This window comes from Maniola hyperantus, chromosome 20 (assembly GCF_902806685.2).
Source record: "Maniola hyperantus chromosome 20, iAphHyp1.2, whole genome shotgun sequence".
NCBI lineage: Eukaryota > Metazoa > Arthropoda > Insecta > Lepidoptera > Nymphalidae > Maniola > Maniola hyperantus.
The window spans coordinates 12042782-12061864 of NC_048555.1; the positions used below are offsets into that span (position 1 = coordinate 12042782).

The following is a 19083-nucleotide window of genomic DNA, read 5'->3' on the forward strand; positions in this document are numbered from 1 at the left end:
GACGTTAAAAGCGAATTTCAGATAATATACCGAGTTCGCGCGACACTATTTTCTCGAGGAAGCGGATTCGTAGAAATGGGTTTAAGTTCGTATCATGCATGACAACTCATTCTCTGGTAAATCTAAATTATTTCTAGATTTGCTATATAGCTGCAAAAAACGCAAGCAATGCAATTTCCACATCAAAGAAGGGTCGATTAGGTCAGAAAAGGCTCTTCTGGCCTCTGATGACTTCTACTCATGCATTTTTAATTTTTTTTTTTAAATTTATTTATTCAACTCCTTAAATCTTTGTTAAAAATTTGTTCACGCTGCCTTCATTGTATCTTCAGTACTAAGCCTAAAGGTTTTCTCTCACAGCTACCAGGCAAGCAGCGTTATCAAAGTGGTAATTCATGATAGTGTATATAGTAGTATAAAGGATTTTTAGAGTTCCGTAGTCAAATGGCAAAAAACGGAACCCTTATAGATTCGTCATGTCTGTCTGTCCGTCCGTATGTCACAGCCACTTTTTTCCGAAACTATAACAGCTATACTGTTGAAAATTGGTAAGTAGATGTATTCTGTGAACTGAATTAAGATTTTCACATAAAAATAGAAAAAAAAAACGATAAATTTTGGGGGTTCCCCATACCTACTTAGAACTGAAACTCAAAAATGTTTTTTTTTAAACTCTACCCCTACACCGATTCTCCAAATTCTACCCAAGCGAAGCCGGGGCGGGTCAGCTAGTTTCATTATAATATTAAGAGCAAAGTTCATCAAAGACTTGTTCATTTGCAATCATGATCCGATTATATTTATCATCATCACATAATAATAATTTCAGTAAGAGGATTATTTCGGAAACCAATTTTAAAATATACCTACCGTACCCTATCCTACTCAATTTTAATGTGTTATAATATTTTCATTTTATTCCCGTGTTTTATGAGAGCGGGACAATTATTCTTGACGTGAAAAATGATATATCGCACGGTAAAGAATTGGATGTAATGTTATACAAAAATGAATAATAATACCGACCTAAACAACTTTTAGAGCCTCAATAGCTCAACCGGTATAGGAGTGGACTGAAAACCGAAAGGTCGACGGTTCAAACCCCGCCCGTTGCACTATTGTCGTACCTACTCCTAGCACAAGCCTGACGCTTAATAATTGGAGAGGAAAGGGGAATATTAGTCATTTAATATGGCTAATATTCTTTAAAAAAATATATAATGACTAGCTTATGCTCGCGACTTCGTCCGCGTGGACTACACAAATTTCAAACCCCTATTTCACCCCCTTAGGAGTTGAATTTTCTAAAATATTTTCTTAGCGGATGCCTATGTCATATTAGCTATCTGCATGCCAAATTTCTAAGCTGTGATAGCCTAGTGGTTAGGACGTCCGCCTTCTAATCGGAGGTCGGTGGTTCGTGCCGCCAAGCGATTTAGCGTTCCGGTACGATGCCGTGTAGAAATCAAAGGGTTTATTAAAAACTGCCATACTCCTTCCAGGTTAGCCCGCTTCCATCTTAGACTACATCATCATTTACCACCAGGTGAGGTCACAATCAAGGTCTAACTTGTAATAGAATATAAAAGATGTATACTATTATATAGTACCTACGTATAGTAGGGATGTTAATCAAACAGTTGGTATAATATTGAGCCTCAATAGCTCAACCGGTATAGGAGTGGACTGAAAACTGAAAGGTCGACGGTTCAAACCCCGCCTGTTGCACTATTGTCCTAGCACAAGCCTGACGCTTAATTGGAGAGGAAAGGGGAATATTAGTCATTTAACATGGCTAATATTCTTTAAAAATATATATATATATATATATATATATATATATATATATATATATATATATATATATATATATATATATTTATACATATACAAGTACCTAACAAAACATACAAGTGCTTATCAAAAACAAATCTCTTATATGAAACATCAGCATTTTATGGCCAGTAAACACGCAAGCGTATTTCAAAAAACTGCACCGGAAATAATTCCCATGTTCTACCATATATTACCAGGGAACTGACAAAAATAATAATCACATTCATTCTTTATCGTGAATACCCACGGATGTAGAGTTTTTAGATGAGACATATTTTTAGGGTTCCGTACCTCAAAAGAAAAAACGGAACCCTTATAGGATCACTTTGTTGTCTGTCTGTCTGTCTGTTTGTCTTTCTGTCTGTTGGTCTGTCAAGAAGCCTACAGGGAACTTCCCGTTGACCTAGAATCATGAAATTTGGCAGGTAGGTAGGTATTATAGCAGACATTCGGGGAAAAATCTGAAAACCGTGAATTTAGGGTTAGATCATACAAAAAAATTAAATTGTGGTTATGAACTAATAATTAGTATTTTCAATTTTGGAAGTAAGATAACTATATCAAGTGGGGTACCATATGAAAGGGCTTTACCTGTGCATTCTAAAACAGATTTTTATTTGTTTTTATGCATTACAGTTTTTGAATTATGGAGCAAAATGTCGAAAAAAATACGACTGTAGTACGGAGCCCTCAGTGCGCGAGCCTGACTCGCACTTGGCCGGTCTTTCTATTTTTAGGTGGTTTATATTATTTTAGCGTTTATATTATTATATTAATCGAAAATATTATATCGAAAATTTATATTACACGTATGGGTTTATATTATATCGAAAAGTGTACTATTTTTACACAATTGCGCAAAAATAGTGTAATGTTTTTACAATTTCATTCATGTATTTGAGTATTTTTATACCAAACTAGCTTATGCCCACGACTTCGTCCGCGTGGAAAACATAAATTTCAAACCCTCATTTAACCGACTTAGGGGTGGAATTTCGAAAAATACTTTCTTAGTAGATACCTACTCTTTACAAAGAGCACACCCTCCAAATTTCATGTCTCTAGGACCAGCGGTTTAGGCTGTGCGTTGATAATAATATTATAATTCAGTCAGTTAGTCATGACCGAATTTTTTATAATATACAGATTTTAACAACTTCCAATAAAATCATCAATTTTCAAGACAATAAAACCACGATAAAGATAAATTCAGAATCCCATTCTTCAATATCCAATTGTCAAAATGCTTGATCAATTTAAGCCAGGAAGCCATTGATCAGAAACTGCTAATTAAGGCCGTCAAATTCAGTGATATAGCCACAATACCTGAAAACAATGGACGCGTTTAACAGTAATTGAGATAGGCACTTGCTTGGCCGAGAATAATCGATTAGAGATTTGATGCTAGTATCAAGAAATGAGCCATGATAATCTAGTGGTTAGGACGTCCACCTCCTAGATTATGGTCAACGGAAAATTTTCGTAACATACATGACAAACAGACGGACAGAGAGACAACGAAGTGATCCTATAAGGGTTCCGTATTTCCTTTTGAGGTACGGAACAAAATATCATGATTGCTATTTATTTTTAACATAATTAACAATTAATTATTAACGTCACGCCGAGCGCTGTTCGGAACGCGATTAATGACGTCACAAGGAGTAAACGTCAAAATGTTTTTTTAATTTTTTGCCATAAAAATAGAGTAATTTCTGCGGGAAAATATTTTTTATGTTAAAAATATTTGTTGTTTACGCCTTGTGACGTCATTAGTCAACTGGTACCCTGTACATAATATATTTTGATTCCCTCGCCGGATCTTGACAGACAAACAACGTGATCCTAATAAGCATGGAACCTTAAAAAGAAGACTTTATAAAACAGCCACGCTCATGTCTCGTCCAGGTGCTTCAGATCCAGGTCTTTATATTCTTTTAGCGCATATAAGCTGTCATATGCAAATCCCTCGACTCGCATTGCAGCACCTGCTTTGTTCGTCGCATAAGTAAACTGGGAATTTGAATACAAAGTACAAAAACCGGCCAAGTGCGAATTAGACTCGCGCACCCAGGGTTCCGTAGTAGGTACAATCGTATTTTATCGACATTTTGCACGATAAATCAAAAACTACTTAGGTACTAGATCTCGTTAAAACCAATTTTCGGTGGAAGTTTGCATGGTAATGTACATCATATATTTTTTTAGTTTTATCATTCTGTTATTTAGAGGTTACAGGGGGGGGGGGGGGGGGGGGGGGGCACACATATTTTACAACTTTGGAAGTGTATCTCTCGCAAACTATTCAGTTTAGAAAAAAATGATATAAGAAACCTCAATATCATTTTTGAAGACCTATACCTCACACGTATGGGTTTGATGAAAATGTTGTTTTTTTTATTTTTGTGTAAAAATCTTAATGCGGTTCACAGAATACATCTACTTACCAAGTTTCAACAGTATAGCTCTTATAGTTTCGGAGAAAAGTGGCTGTGACATACGGACGGACAGACAGACAGACATGACGAATCTATAAGGGTTCCGTTTTTTGCCATTCGGCTACGGAACCCTAAAAATGGGCTTCAGAAAATGCAAATGGTTTCATAATTGTGTAGATTACGTCACGTGAATTTGTGTTGTAGTTTTTCTTTTTGCTCTTTAAGTTTTAGCATGCAAGTGAAGATTTTCATTATACATGTACTAGCTGATGCCCCTACTTCGTACGCGTGGATTTAGGTTTTTAAAATCCCGTGGGAACTCATTGATTTCCCGGGATAAAAAGTAGCCTATGTCATTCTTCAGGTCTTTAACTATACCCATGCAAAAAATCACGTCGATCAGTTGCTCCGTTGGTTTATTGGAAAACCCAATAAACCAACAAACAAACACACTTTCGCATTTATAATACCTACTGATAGTTTCTTCGCGTGAGTTAGAACTTTATAGCAAATAATGGTGCCGATTCTGTTGTCTTTCTCTAAAGGATATTAATGATTTTATGTGTAAATAAAATAGAATTGTGCACTAATAACTTTTAATTAATTTAAATAATTGTTACAACTTAACAACTTGTATATGCCAACGTAAGCGTCCAGAGATCACTCTTGAAAGATAGAAGGGCACTGAGCCATAGACACAGTGCTATAACAATGAGTACGGGTAACATTAGTAAGAGGCTTTAAATTTTACATCTAACACTCCCACTAAATTTAAGCCTTAAACAACAAAATAAACTGTAACAAAAATTAAACAACAGAATGACACATTTAAAATTTTAAGTATTAAGTGTTACCAAGCCAATCTTTTCTCTTAACAATCTAAACTTGTCTCTACTCAAAGCTTTAGTAAAGATATCAGCGTACTGATTACTACTGCAAACATACTTTAAATCAATTACTTTATCATAGTACTTTTCTTTTACAAAATGATACTTAATATCGATGTGTTTGCATCTTTTATGAAAATTAGCATTTCTTATAACACTTATAGCACTCTGATTATCTAAATTTAGGCACAATGTCTGTTGTTTATATTCACCAATATCACTTAATAACTGTTTAATCCAAATGGCTTCTTTGGTAGCGGCACAGGCTGCCATGAATTCAGCCTCTGTTTTCGATAGAGCTACAGTTTGCTGACGTTGGCTAGACCAAGTTACTGCTGCTCCGTTCTTTATGAATACATAGCCCGTGATTGAGCGTCTGGTGTCAACATCATTGGCATAGTCTGCGTCACAGTAACCTAGTATTTCATGCATTTCTCTATTTGCATTCCGACAAAATTACTAACTGAGCTTGTTTTTATTTCAAAAATTGTTTGCAAGTCACTGATAAGCTCTTTTAATACAGACTTATTCGTAGAAAACAATAGGCCGTCATCCACATATAAACATAAATAGCATTTTGTTCCATTTACATTGCCCATATAAACACATTGGTCGGCTTTGCTATTGACAAGCCCACATGTTACTTTTGCAGGTTAGACCTACTGGTGGAGACATAAATATATTCTCTTCTAATTCTCCATAGAGAAAAGCAGTTTTAACATCCAATTGAATAATTTCTAGATTATATTCAACAGCTAAAGACAATAATAAACGGATTGAGTCATACCTGACTGTCGGAGTAAAAGTTTCCTTGTAATCTATACCTTCAGTTTGTGCATAACCTTTGGCACAAAGTTGTGACTTGAAGCGTGGACCCGTTGGCTCGTCTTTGATTCGGAAGACCCATTTACATCCAATTACCTTGGTGTCTGATGGTTTTTCTACCAATGTCCAGGTTTCGTTCTTCTCATGAGCCTCAAGTTCTTCACTGATAGATTTTCTCCATTTATCTGTATCGCTTGAACTCAATGCATCACTATATGTTTCAGGAGCTGTACAGAATAAAACATCTTCACTGTAGCACAGGTAAGTATTCTCTGGTTTCCTGGTACTTATTTTATTTGTAGGTCTCAATGTAATGTGTGAAACCAGCGGAGACTCAATACTAGACTCACTACTTTCATCAGGTAAGTACTCGCTTTCCGATTTATTTTCAGTAACTGTGTCTTGCGAGCTGTCCGAGGGATCCTCTTCACTATCACAGGAATCACTCTTCTGGTAAGTTTCTGTTGTATTCAACTCCACGGGCACATAATTTCTTTTGACAGTTGATTCTAGGAAAGTAGCATCTCTACTTTTAATCATGGTCTTGGAGTTGGGTACAATAAACCTGTAACCTTTGGTTTTATCACAATATCCAATGAAAATCATCTTCTGAGCTTTAGCATCCCATTTCTTTCGTTTTTCTTTAGGTAAGTGGCTTCAATATCAAACGTTTTCATGTGATTACATATGGTTTTCTACTTGATTTCTGAATTCCTTTACTTTTTGTACAACTTGTGTTTTATTTTGTATAAAATAGACAAAAAATCTTCTTAGATTTCATCCAAAAATGTTAAGAAATATCTACTACCACCCAGTGATTTGGTTTCCATAGGACCACAGACATCTGAGTGTATGATAGTCATGTTTGCTTTCCTTCCTTGCATGTTGCACATGCAAAACTAACTTTCTTTTCTGATAAGCAAACACCTACTGTATTTTCTTTCATCTTTTCCAGACTATTTAAGTTCAAATGACTCATTAAATGGTGCCACAGGTCTTCAATCTTGCTCGTCAACTTCAGACATGCATGCATAGCCCTTAGGGGTATTCAGCCGGTGCATGTTGTTGATTAAGCTGGCAGTTGCCACTCTCTTATTTTGGCTATACAAAATAACACAGTCCTTATTATTAAATATTACTTGGCCACCATAATTATTTGACTTACTGATAGTAAATTTGTAGCAGGTTCCGGCACATACAAGACATCTTTAAATAAAATTTTGTTTCCTTCGCCTTTGTCATTGCTAACCTCTAAGCATATTTCTCTTGAACTCATAACAGGTAAGATTTTTCTTTCATTTTTTTCAGACTATTTAAGTTCAAATGACCCATCCGTTGGTGCCACAGGTAAGTATCTTGCTTGTCAACGTCAGACATGCATGCATAGCCCTTAGGGGTATTCAGCCGGTGCATGTTGTTGATTAAGCTGGCAGTTGCCACTTTCTTATTTTAGTTATTCAAAATAACACACAGAAATAATAAAATAGCAAATTACAAAATGTTACTTGGCCACATGAGTCATTAAATGGTGCCACAGGTAAGTATCTTGCTTGTCAACGTCAGACATGCATGCATAGCCCTTAGGGGTATTCAGCCGGTGCATGTTGTTGATTAAGCTGGCCGTTGCCACTCTCTTATTTTAGTTATTCAAAATAACACTCGGAAATAATAAAATAGCAAATTATAAAATGTTACTTGGCCACCATTGTGATTTGACTTACTGATAGTAAATTTGTACGAAATTTCGGCACATAAAAGACATCTAAGACTAAAATTTTGTCATTGCTAACCTCTAAGCACCTCTGACATCTTACAAATGTTTAGACTTTACGGAGTCTGCCGATATTTGCATACCTGAGCTCTCATTTGCTATCATCATAGGCTTATAGTATTCAGGCAGACCGGAGAGTAGCGATGTTCCCAACCACTCATTATCCACTTTTAAGCCTATATTTCTTAGCTTATGAGCTGTCGTGATGATCTTGCTTACGTATTCCTTTACGTTTTGGCATCGGTCAAGTGTCGTAGTGCACAAGTCACGCAGCAGACCTACTCGGCGTGTCAGCCCGGAGTCGTCAATGGCACGTGATAATTTATCCCAGACCTCTTTGGCTGTCTTCGCTTCTTGAATGTGTACGTTATCAATTGTATCAACCAATGTGAGTGGATTAGCCGAAGACATTTTTGTGAAAACTTATAATAAAAGTTGTGGGGGCGTGGCACACGTTGACGCGAGGTTATGTTCCCGACAATGTTCACTTTGATTCTACTATCCAGGGCTTTCTGGGCCCATAACCTAATGATTTTATGTGTAAATAAAATAGAATTGTGCACTAATAACTTTTAATTAATTTAAATAATTGTTACAACTTAACAACTTGTATATGCCAACGTAAGCGTCCAGAGATCACTCTTGAAAGATAGAAGGGCACTGAGCCATAGACACAGTGCTATAACAATGAGTACGGGTAACATTAGTAAGAGGCTTTAAATTTTACATCTAACAGATATTTAGAGTAGGTATTTACATCTTTTTCTTTTTAATTTTGATAGAACGGGACGGAACATGAATTTTACATTCAAAGACTCTATTTTAGTGCATGCTACAAATTTTAACAATAGGCAGCTAATGTCACGACGTTTTATAACTCTAAATTAAATTTAAATGATCAAATGTGTCTGTCCTTTTCATATTACATTAGTAAGAAGAGAATGCTAATACTCTAAAATTTAGGTGTGCTCAGAATCAGTACCGCCTCTACAAAAGAAGCGTCGCCAACCAAGATTTTGAATGAGATTTGATTTTTTTGATTTGATTTGATTGAGATTTGGTTTTTAGCGTTAAATTTAAACTATCGTAAGTGATTTCCATATATAATATCTGTCCCGACTTTACTCACGTATTTAGTCGACGTTAGCCCGACTAGTTTCGAACCCATCCGGGGTCCTTTTTCAAGGGAGTCAGTTCGCGCACGCGTTGCGATTGTGACTCACGTCGACTAAACACGTGAGTAAAGCCGGGACAGATCTATATATATAAAATTCAAAGTCCTGACTGACTGACTGACTGACATAGATATCAACGCACAGCCTAGACCGCTGGTCCTAAAGACATGAAATTTGGAGGGTCTATTCTTTGTAAAGAGTAGGTATCCACTAAGAAAGGATTTTTCGAAATTCCACCCCTAAGTGGGTTCAATGGGGGATGGAAGTTTGTATGAAAGTCCGTCATTTTTCAAGTTATTTGCATGAAAATTGGTATTTGCGATTTCGGTCACAAATGAAGAAATACGTGTTTCAGGATTTTTGGAAAATTCGCCCATAAGGGTGGTAAAATAGGGGATGAAAGATAGTATGAGAATGTTTTAATTATTGGTATTATTAACTTGAAATTTGGAAAGTAGGCTTTTCTTGAGGTCAGGTGTCAGCTAAGAAAAAGGGATGAAATGGGGGTTGGAAAGTTATATGTGTTATTCGGTGCTGTTCAGGGTGCGCGTCCTGATGTTAAAATGTTTGTTTCTGAAAAAAAAATGCCATTTGTTTCCTGTAGACCACACGGGCGAAGCCGCGAGCAGAAGCTAGTATTATATATTATTATAATTTGATTTTTACTTCGAATATTCTACGAGTAGCAAGATGAATATTTCATAAATTACTTTCGAGTCAGCAGAGAACAGTTTAATAAGCGTAAAACATTGTCTAGGATTCTAGGAATGCAATACAATAATGCCCGGCTAGGCTTTGTACTTTACAACGTTTTGAATTTCAATCCATATTGTTATTAAAAAGTGAACCCGAAAATATCATTTATTCAGTTTTGCGTAGCATTTTAATATTCTATTATTGGAATTTTCATAATAAAACGCATTATTATTGCTGAGCGAAAATTTGTCTTAAATAACCCTTTGTATTTTATTTTAAACGGAATATTAATGGATTTTAAACGGAATAGTATTTTATATTACTTGTATAAAATTCAATAAAATATGAAAAATGTTAAAATATGAAACAGCAAAATTAATTTCAACAAATTTTGTGAACTTTCTGTAAATTATTTTTTAAATTTTAAACTTAGATATTGTATACAATGAACCAAAAGCTTAATTTGCTATAATCCGCTGAAATAGTTCGAATCTGTATGGTGCAACATGCAGCATACGAAATGCACCGCCCGCCCTCCCACTGCTAAACATGCAGGAAAAAGCAGCCACCAGGCAAGCAATACGCACCACCAATAATATCTACTCGTGTGCCACCACCACGCAGCACCACACAAATCCAAAAACACACTCGACGCACGTTTCGCCCCGACACCGGACCATCCTCAGGAGATGTAGACCTTACAATGCACAATTGCAAAGGTTGCTTTGCAATTGTTAACGTTGTGTCTGTTGGGCCGTAAAAAGCTAGCAGACAGACAGACAGACATACTTTATAATATTAATATATTTATGATATCTGTCCCGGCTTTACTCACCCGTTTAGTCGACGTTAGCCCGACTAGTTTCGAACCCATCCGGGGTCCTTTTTCAAAGGAGTCAATTCGCGCACGCGCCGCGGTTATGACTGCCTCACGTGCGCGTGCGCGAATTGACTCCCTTGAATAAGGACCCCGGAATCCGGATGGGTTCGAAACTAGTCGGGCTAACGTCGACTAAACACGTGAGTAAAGCCGGGACAGATACCTATTATATATTATAATGAAAATCACTCACGATAGTTTAAACGCTAAAATATTAGTATAGATTATAAATATAAACTGTAGTCTTAACTGAACCCTATTCCCGCGCTCTATCGCAGTTTGTCTTGAGAAGCAATTAGGCTAAGTGCGCCTTCTTCTGTGCAGGTCCCTGGGCAGTGGGCACTGAAGCGTGACGTCATGAAGAAGGTAAAATAGATTCTAAGAAGCTTTAACGTTAATGCAGAGAAAGATTTATGATAGTAAGTAGTAGGTAAATATTTTATAAGTAGACGGAATGACACACTTCATATGTTGATAATTAAAAATAACCGGCCAAGTGCGAGTCAGGCTCGCGCAATGAGGGTTCCATACTGCAGTCGTATTTTTTCGACATTTTGCACGATAATTCAAAAACTGTGACGCATAAAAATAAATGAAAAGCTGTTTTAGAATGCACAGGTGAAGACCTTTCGTATGATACCCCACTTGATATAGTTATCTTACTTCTAAAATTGAAAATACTATTTTTTTTTTGTGTGTGATGTAACCACAAATTCACGTTTTTCAGATTTTTCCCGGAATGTCAGCTACAAGACCTACCTACCTGCCGAATTTCATGATTGTAGGCCAACGGGAAGTACCCTGTATAGGTTTATTGACAGACAGACAGACAGACAACAAAGTGATCCTATAAGGGTTCCGTTTTTCCTTTCGAGGTACGGAACCCTAAAAAAATATTTATTGACTGCAATGTAACCTGGTGGTAACTGTTAATGCAGGCGGGCTTACCTGGATGGCAGTTTTTATTAAACCCACACCCCTTTGGTTTTAACACGGCATCGTACCGGAACGCTAAATCGCTTGGCGGGACGGCTTTGCCAGTAGGGTGGTAAGTTGGTAACTAGCCTCCCACCAGACCAGACCAGACATTTAGAAATTATAAAATTCCAAACCCTGCCAGGAATCGCACCCGGGACCTCCCACTAATAAGCCCCACAGCGCTTACCACTAGACCCAGGGGTTGTCATCGTCGTGAACGATAACAAACACACCTAAGCTTCTGAAATATCTGTGAGTGTGTGTTCAAGCTTAGTTTAAGTCGATGAACTTAATCTCTGTTCTACCTAGACGGATAATCAGCTTAGAATACAGACAGATATAAAAACAGACAATGACATGAACTAGACTAGACGTCGGATCACTTTGAAGAATTAAATTGAGTGGGTGTCAATCCAAAATGAAAGACCCTGCTATTATAAGAACTATACGATATATCACTACTTTGTCGTGGGCTAGGCTATTTAAAAGTTTTTTCAAGGGCGCTCTTTTTAGGGTTCCGTAGCGTCATGTCTGTCTGTCTGTCTGTCTGTACGTCCGTAGGTCACAGCCACTTTTTTCCGAAACTATAAGAGCTATACTGTTGAAACTTGGTAAGTAGATGTATTCTGTGAACCGCATTAAGATTTTTACTTAAAAATAGAAAAAAAAAACAATAAATATTGGGGTTCCCCATACTTACAACTGAAACTCAAAATTATTTTTTTCATCAAACCCATCTATGGATAGGTCTTCAAAAATGATAATATTAAGGTTTCTAATGTCATTATTTTCAAAACTGAATAGTTTGCGCGAGAGACACTTCCAAAGTGGTAAAATGTGTGTCCCCCCCCAAATAAGAGAATGATAAAACTAAAAAAAATATGATGTAGGTACATTACCATGCAAACTTCCACCGAAAATTGGTTTGAACGACATCTGTTGTACTGCGGAACCCTCAGAGTGCGCGAGTCTGATTCGCACTTGGCCGGGTTTTTTTTAATCCCGTGGATTTTTTTTGATTTTCCGTGATAAAAGTAGCCTATGACCTTCCCCTGGAGGCAATCTGCCTCTGTAGGTACCCGTGAAAATCGATTAAGCAGATGACCGTGAAAAGCAGACAGACAGACAGGTACACTTTCGCATTACGATTTTCACCATTTAAGAAATTCCGTTTTAGCAATTTCACCACGTAACTTCAAAAATCATCTAAAGCTGAAGCTAAACATCAACACCGTTTACTTAAAGCGAATATCTACTCTATTTTGTTGACAATAGAGTTTCAAATCGCTGAGTTCAACCGAAATATTATAATCGAGAGTGTTTTTATGGGCTGTAGAATGAAATGACGCGCCATTTATGGAGATTGCAAACACTTTTCTACGTTAGTGTAAAGTTTTAGGGTTCCGCAAATAGAGGTTGGATTCTGAAAGACCCGTGATAGCATAGATGATGTTCTTTTCAACTTTTACTAATCTTTTTAGGGTTCCGTACCTCAAAATTTCACAATAAAAAAAACCGGCCAAGTGCTAGTCAGACTCGCGCACCGAGGGTTCCGTACAACAGTCGTATTTTTTCGACACTTTGCACGATAAATCAAAAACTATTATGCATAAAAATAAATAAAATCTGTTTTATAATGTACCGGTAAAGCCATTTCATATCATATAAACCCCACTTGGTATAGTTATCTTACTTTGAAGATTGAAAATGTTAATTTTTTGTTCATGAACACATTTTATTTATTTATTTATTTATTTTACACTTTATTGCACACAACACAAAGTAAACATTGAAAAAACACAATACAGGATCTTAATCTAATAGCTGTAGCATGCAAAGGCGGCATTATCGCTAAAGCGATCTCTTCCAGGCAACCTTTGACGAAAGGAATCACGAAAGCACGGGTTGGTGCGGCAGCCGAAAATTTATTTATTTATTTTTTGTTATGTAACCAAAAATTTACGGTTTTCAGATTTATTCGGGCTGTAGGTAGATTATAAGCATAAGTAAGGACTTATGCTAACCTATCTACCTACCAAATTTCATGATTCTAGGTCAACGGGAAGTACCTTAAATAGGTTTTCTTGACAGACACGACGGACAGGCGGACAGACAGACAGATAACAAAGTGGTCCTGGTGGTCCAAAGGGTTCCTTTTGAGGTACGGAACCCCAAACATAATTAAAAACCTATCTACGGAATCATCCCTTAGAAAGATCAGTTCACACTTAGACTTAATATTTTTGCAGATTTGAGAGTATATTTCCAGTGGTTCCCTCTGTGGCCTGTAAGTGAATTAAACTGACACGGTCCAGGGATACATTAAAACATGAGAAGAAAAGCATTACTCTGGAGAAAAGCAACTTAATATCTGTTAAAGTGTAATAAAAAATGAGTATAAGAGCCAAGTTAATGTCATTTGGTTAGAATTGAGGGTAATGGACAGAAAAATAGAATTAAATGTAGTAAATCACTCTCCTTAAGGGGTTGAATTTTCAAAAATCCTTTCTTAGTTATAATAGCTATCTGCATGCCAAATTTCAGCCCGATCCGTCCAGTAGTTCAAGCTGTGCGTTGATAGATCAGTCAGTCAACCAGTCAGTCAGCTTTTCCTTTTTTATTTGTATTCGAAAAACCGATAGATGTTGGGGGTCCCAAGGTAAATATTGAATAAAATTAATTACCTCGTTTGGTAAATGGTATAAATCATCTTACGAAAGTAGATACCAAAAGGAAAAGAAAACCAGCTAATAGAACCTCATAATATAGCCTTATTAATTGGGAAGGAACCAAATGTAGCCGAAGAGAAAGAGAAAAGGGAAATAACGCTTTGATTAATGAAGCGTGCTATCGCTGAGGAGAAAAATAACCTTTTGACGACCTTTGACCCTGCAAATTGCCGCATTGCAAATTAAAGGCAAGGATATCCGTTTAGCAGACTTAAGAAACTTAAATAAACCTTACCAACTAAAAATTGAACGTCTTCAAAAAGACCACCCCTGGTTGCCCCTGAGCCAAAAGTGCCCATTAAGCTGGCACCATTGCCACGCTGAATGGCGATGGACCACCCTTGGACCAGGTAGGCCCAGAGCGCGGATCGCAACCTCTTTCCCTTCGACGGCCGATGTTGCATACGAAACAATTTGCTTCCTCGTCCCAGCATCCCATCGTCTCCACCGCCAGTGGGACAAAGAGGTAAATAAGAAGATGAAATGTTTTTAGGGTTCCGTACCTCAAAAGGAAAAACGGAACCCTTATAGGATCACTTTGTTGTCTGTCTGTCTGTCGGCCTGTCAAGAAACCTACAGGGTACTTCCCGTTGACCTAGAATCATGAAATTTGTCAGGTAGGTAGGTCCTATAGCAGACATTCGGGGAAAAATCTAAAAACCGTGAATTTGTGGTTACATCACACAAAAAAAATTAAATTGTGGTCATGAACTAATAATTAGTATTTTCAATTTTCGAAGTAAGATAACTATATCAAGTGGGGTATCATATGAAAGGTCTTCATCTGTGTATTCTAAAACAGATTTTATTTATTTTTATGCATCATACTCATCATAGTTTTTGAATTATCGTGCAAAATGTCGAAAAAATACGAATGTAGTACGGAATCCTCGTTGCGCGAGCTTGACTCGCACTTGGCCGGTTTTATTTTTAAATAATTTGGAGAATTTATTCGCTGTGTCATCTCAATGTAACCATCACAATTACAGAAGATTTGAGGAAAAATCAATATCTAATGATATCATTAGTAGACTAGTGATGCCCGCGACTTCGTACGCGTGGATTTAGATTTTTAAAAATCCCATGTGATTTTCCGGGATGAAAAAAAATTCCATGGTGCGCGCTAGCTCAAGAGGCGTCATCGCACTTTTTGTGACAGTATGAAAAGATATTTCACAAAACTTTGCAAATAAATGTTGAAATCCATATTTATAACTCGCATACGGGAGGACGCACGTATATTCCGGAAAATCAAAGATTTCCCTCAGAATTTCCAAAAATTCTTAATCCAAAAGAATGAATTAGTCTAGCCTAGTTTCATATAAAAGAACCGTTTCAGTCCTCGCTCTTGCATGGGAACCGTTAAATAAGCGAAACTAATTGAAATAAAGAGTATATATTTTTCAGCGTAAACAAACGCGAATGTAACTAATTATTGCCTAAAAGCGGTCTAATTTGACCGTAAATAAGGACTGAAGAGCCTTCTAATTTAGGCGTCGGACAAAGCGCATTGCTTGTCCCTAATTTATACTTTCCCAAAAAACTCATCAAGCGACAAAAATAGACAGAGCAAAACAATAAATTTTAATCAAGGCACAAATTGCTTTGGCAATCGAGGATTCTTTGTTTTCACAGCTCTGCGATAAACTTCCACTCAAACATAAGACTTCTTTTCTAAAAGACAAAAATGTCTACCTGTCTAAAATGTCTACTACTGTACTTTCAGCGCTGTAGCTTGCTGCAGCATGATGCTGAGTGGGAGACCTATATTTGGTCACACCTGACACTTTATTTAGAATATTTTTACCTATATGTATAATAATTATTATGTAGTTAATTAAATTAGCCTTAAGGTTTATTGGAGGGTTCATTGTGATCAAATAAAAAAGTTTTCTTTCTTTCATCTTTTTTTACCAGAATGATTTTCATGTCTCTAACTTCAAAAACAAAGGACTTTCATATTATAACACTCCAAGCCCTATTTCAAATCCTTAGGGGAAGAACTTCTAAAATGGAGCCAAGGCTTTAAATTTTATAATAATACTAGCTGATCTGATACTAGCGCGGCTTTGCTCGCGTGGCTGTTGGTTTTCAAAAATCCCGTGGAACCTTTTGATTTTTCAGGACGAAAAGTAGTCTATCCGTAGCAGCCCATCATCGAGATGCAAGATCAGCCCGTTCAAACAGACATACAGACAAAAAATGTATGCTGAAAAAGACGCTGGCCCGATCCGTATCGGCAGACTTTACACACCTTGGAGACCATGAAAAACTCTCAGGCATACAGGTTTTCTCACGATGTGTAAAAGCAAGTGATATTTAATTGTTTGAAACACGCACATAACTCTGAAAACGAACCCTCTGACCTCCCGAAAAGAAGGCGGACGTCTTAACCACTAGGCTATCACCGCTTCCACTCGAGTACGGAACCTTACACACACCTTTGATTACGGAACCCTAATTAGTAGGATTGTGTTTCACCAACTTGGTGGAAAACCGAACAAAATTATTCCAAACGACACACAAATCACTTCTGTTAAGCTGTTTATAATTTCGACTGTCTCGAGAATCTCAAGACAAGATTTATGTGCGCGCAGCCTCTCGCAGGATCTGTAGGCTTAGTATAGGATTTTACATCTTACCAACGTTGTTAGAATTCGAGCGTCGATATAATTTAGCGTTAAAGTAAAATGGTAAGGCGTTGTCCAAATACAACGCGAATGCGCGATCATCACAAGTTCGCGCAAATTTTACTCGTACGAACGCGCGATCAAACATACTGATCTCGAATAGGTGTCCTTATTGGCATTCGCGCGACGATCGCTTATTTTTGTTCTATTTGACACAAGCACGCGATGGTTGCATCGCTTACTTGCGCGAAGATCGCGTAATCGCGACGCCTTAGGCACTGTGGTTAGCAAAGTTTCCTTCTCTGTGCGGGTATGCGGGGTTACCCCACCTCGATTGTCATCTCGACCTGTCGCGTACTATATCTACAGTCACCGCTCCAAGCGGAAACGTTGCGATTTTATTGGTGGTATTGAATTTTCGACTTTAATTCAAGGACTGCAAGTGCATTTTACTTTGACGTTATTTTGTTATGACTTAGAAAGAACCTACTTTCCAAATTTCAAGTTAATTAACAACAGTAAAACTTTCCCATACAAACTTTCATCCCCTATTTTATCACCCTTAAGGGGAGTTTTCCCAGTATAACTTCTACAGGTTTTTTTATTAAAAAAAATAGGACTTTGATATAACCTTCCACCCCCATTCCACCCTCTTGGGGAAGGATTTTTCCGTTTCTTAGCTGACAATTCTATCAACGTTGCGTGATGCGTCGTTGGTGAGATGTATAATCTCATACTAAGCACAGTGAAACAAGTCGCGCGCTGATTTTAATATCTTATTCCGAGCCTTAATTAAACGTTACATTTTAAAACATCTGCTACAATAGCCGGCAAGAAATATTGTACATCAACCTTTAGAAAGCCATTTCGGCTTCGTAGAGCGTTGTCTCTGTCCCTCATACCTATATGGTGTTTTGTCGGTCTCAATGACCGAGACAACGCTCTACGAAATTTCTATCTCTTTCTAAAGGTGGATGTACAATATTTCTTGCCGACTACTGTACGTTTTGTCTGTTGATCTACCTGCCAAATTTCATGATTCTAGATCAACGGGAAGTACCCTATAGGGTTTCTTGACAGACACAACGGACAGACGGATAGACAGACAACGAAGTGATCCTATAAATAAGGGAGCCTTTTCTCTTTTTGAGGTACGGAACCCTAAAAAAACTTATTCTGGGTAATTAAGCGTCTTCTTCGTTTGATTACTTACTTTACTTCATCAATGTCGCGTAGCTTGGAGATAAATACTGTTCTAGTATAAACGTTAACTTTAAATGTCTCTTCTTCACTATTATAATGATCTCCGCTATTGTTCCAACACTTTGCAACACTGTTTTCATTTCTTACTTTGTCACTAAGTACACTGAGGTATTATCTGAGGTACCGTTGCATCTAAATACAAAAGTTACTTTTGATAAGTAATTTAGTTTTAGCGTTTAAACTACCGTGAGTGATTTCCATTATAAATACTATCTGTCCCGGCTTACTCACGTGTGTAGTCGACGTTAGCCCGACTAGTTTCGAACCCATCCGGGGTCCTTTTTCAAGGGAGTCTCACAACGGGCTCTACGGGCAGCGGCACGTGCGTCCCGCAGTCAAAACCGCGGCGCGTGCGCGGACGGACTCCCTTGAAAAAGGACCCCGGATGGGTTCGAAACTAGTCGGGCTAACGTCGACTACACACGTGTGTAAGCCGGGACAGATAGTATTTATAATTTAGTTTTATCAAAACTTTCTGTGACTTGGTGTTATCCAAAGTAGTCAGTACTCGCGATTTTAACCGCAAGCAATCAATACCCTTATTATAAATGCGAAACTCGAAAGTGTGTTTATTTGTTGGTTTGTTGGTTTGTCCTTCAATCACGTCACTTCAACGGTGCAACGGATTAACGTGATTTTTTGCATGGGTATAGATAAAGACCTGGAGAGTGACATTACTTATTATCTCGGAAAATCAAAGAGTTCCCACGGGATTTTTAAAAACCTAAGTCGGATCTCTATATATAAAAAGAATAGCTGACTGATAAATCAACGCACACCTCAAAGAACTGGACGGATCGGGGTGAAATTTGGCATGCAGATAGGTGTTATAACGCAGACATCCGCTAAGAAAGGATTTTTGCTAATTCGCGCAGAGTTTCTTGCTGGTTCTTCTCGGTAGGAAAGGCATTCCGAACCAGTGGTAGATGCATCCGACTATTCGAAAGTACTTGTAAAAGTTTATTCGAATAAAAA

At 37.4% G+C, this 19083-nt stretch overlaps 1 protein-coding gene across 1 annotated transcript in view; it reads left to right on the plus strand.

Moving 5' to 3' along the window:
- LOC117991632 (zwei Ig domain protein zig-8-like) overlaps positions 1-19083 on the plus strand; it is a 199404-nt gene that overhangs the window by 66055 nt on the left and 114266 nt on the right. The window contains exon 2 of the mRNA XM_034979224.2: positions 10833-10874. The gene's annotated coding sequence lies outside the window, so the exon portion shown is untranslated. The remainder of the gene's footprint in view (positions 1-10832; positions 10875-19083) is intronic.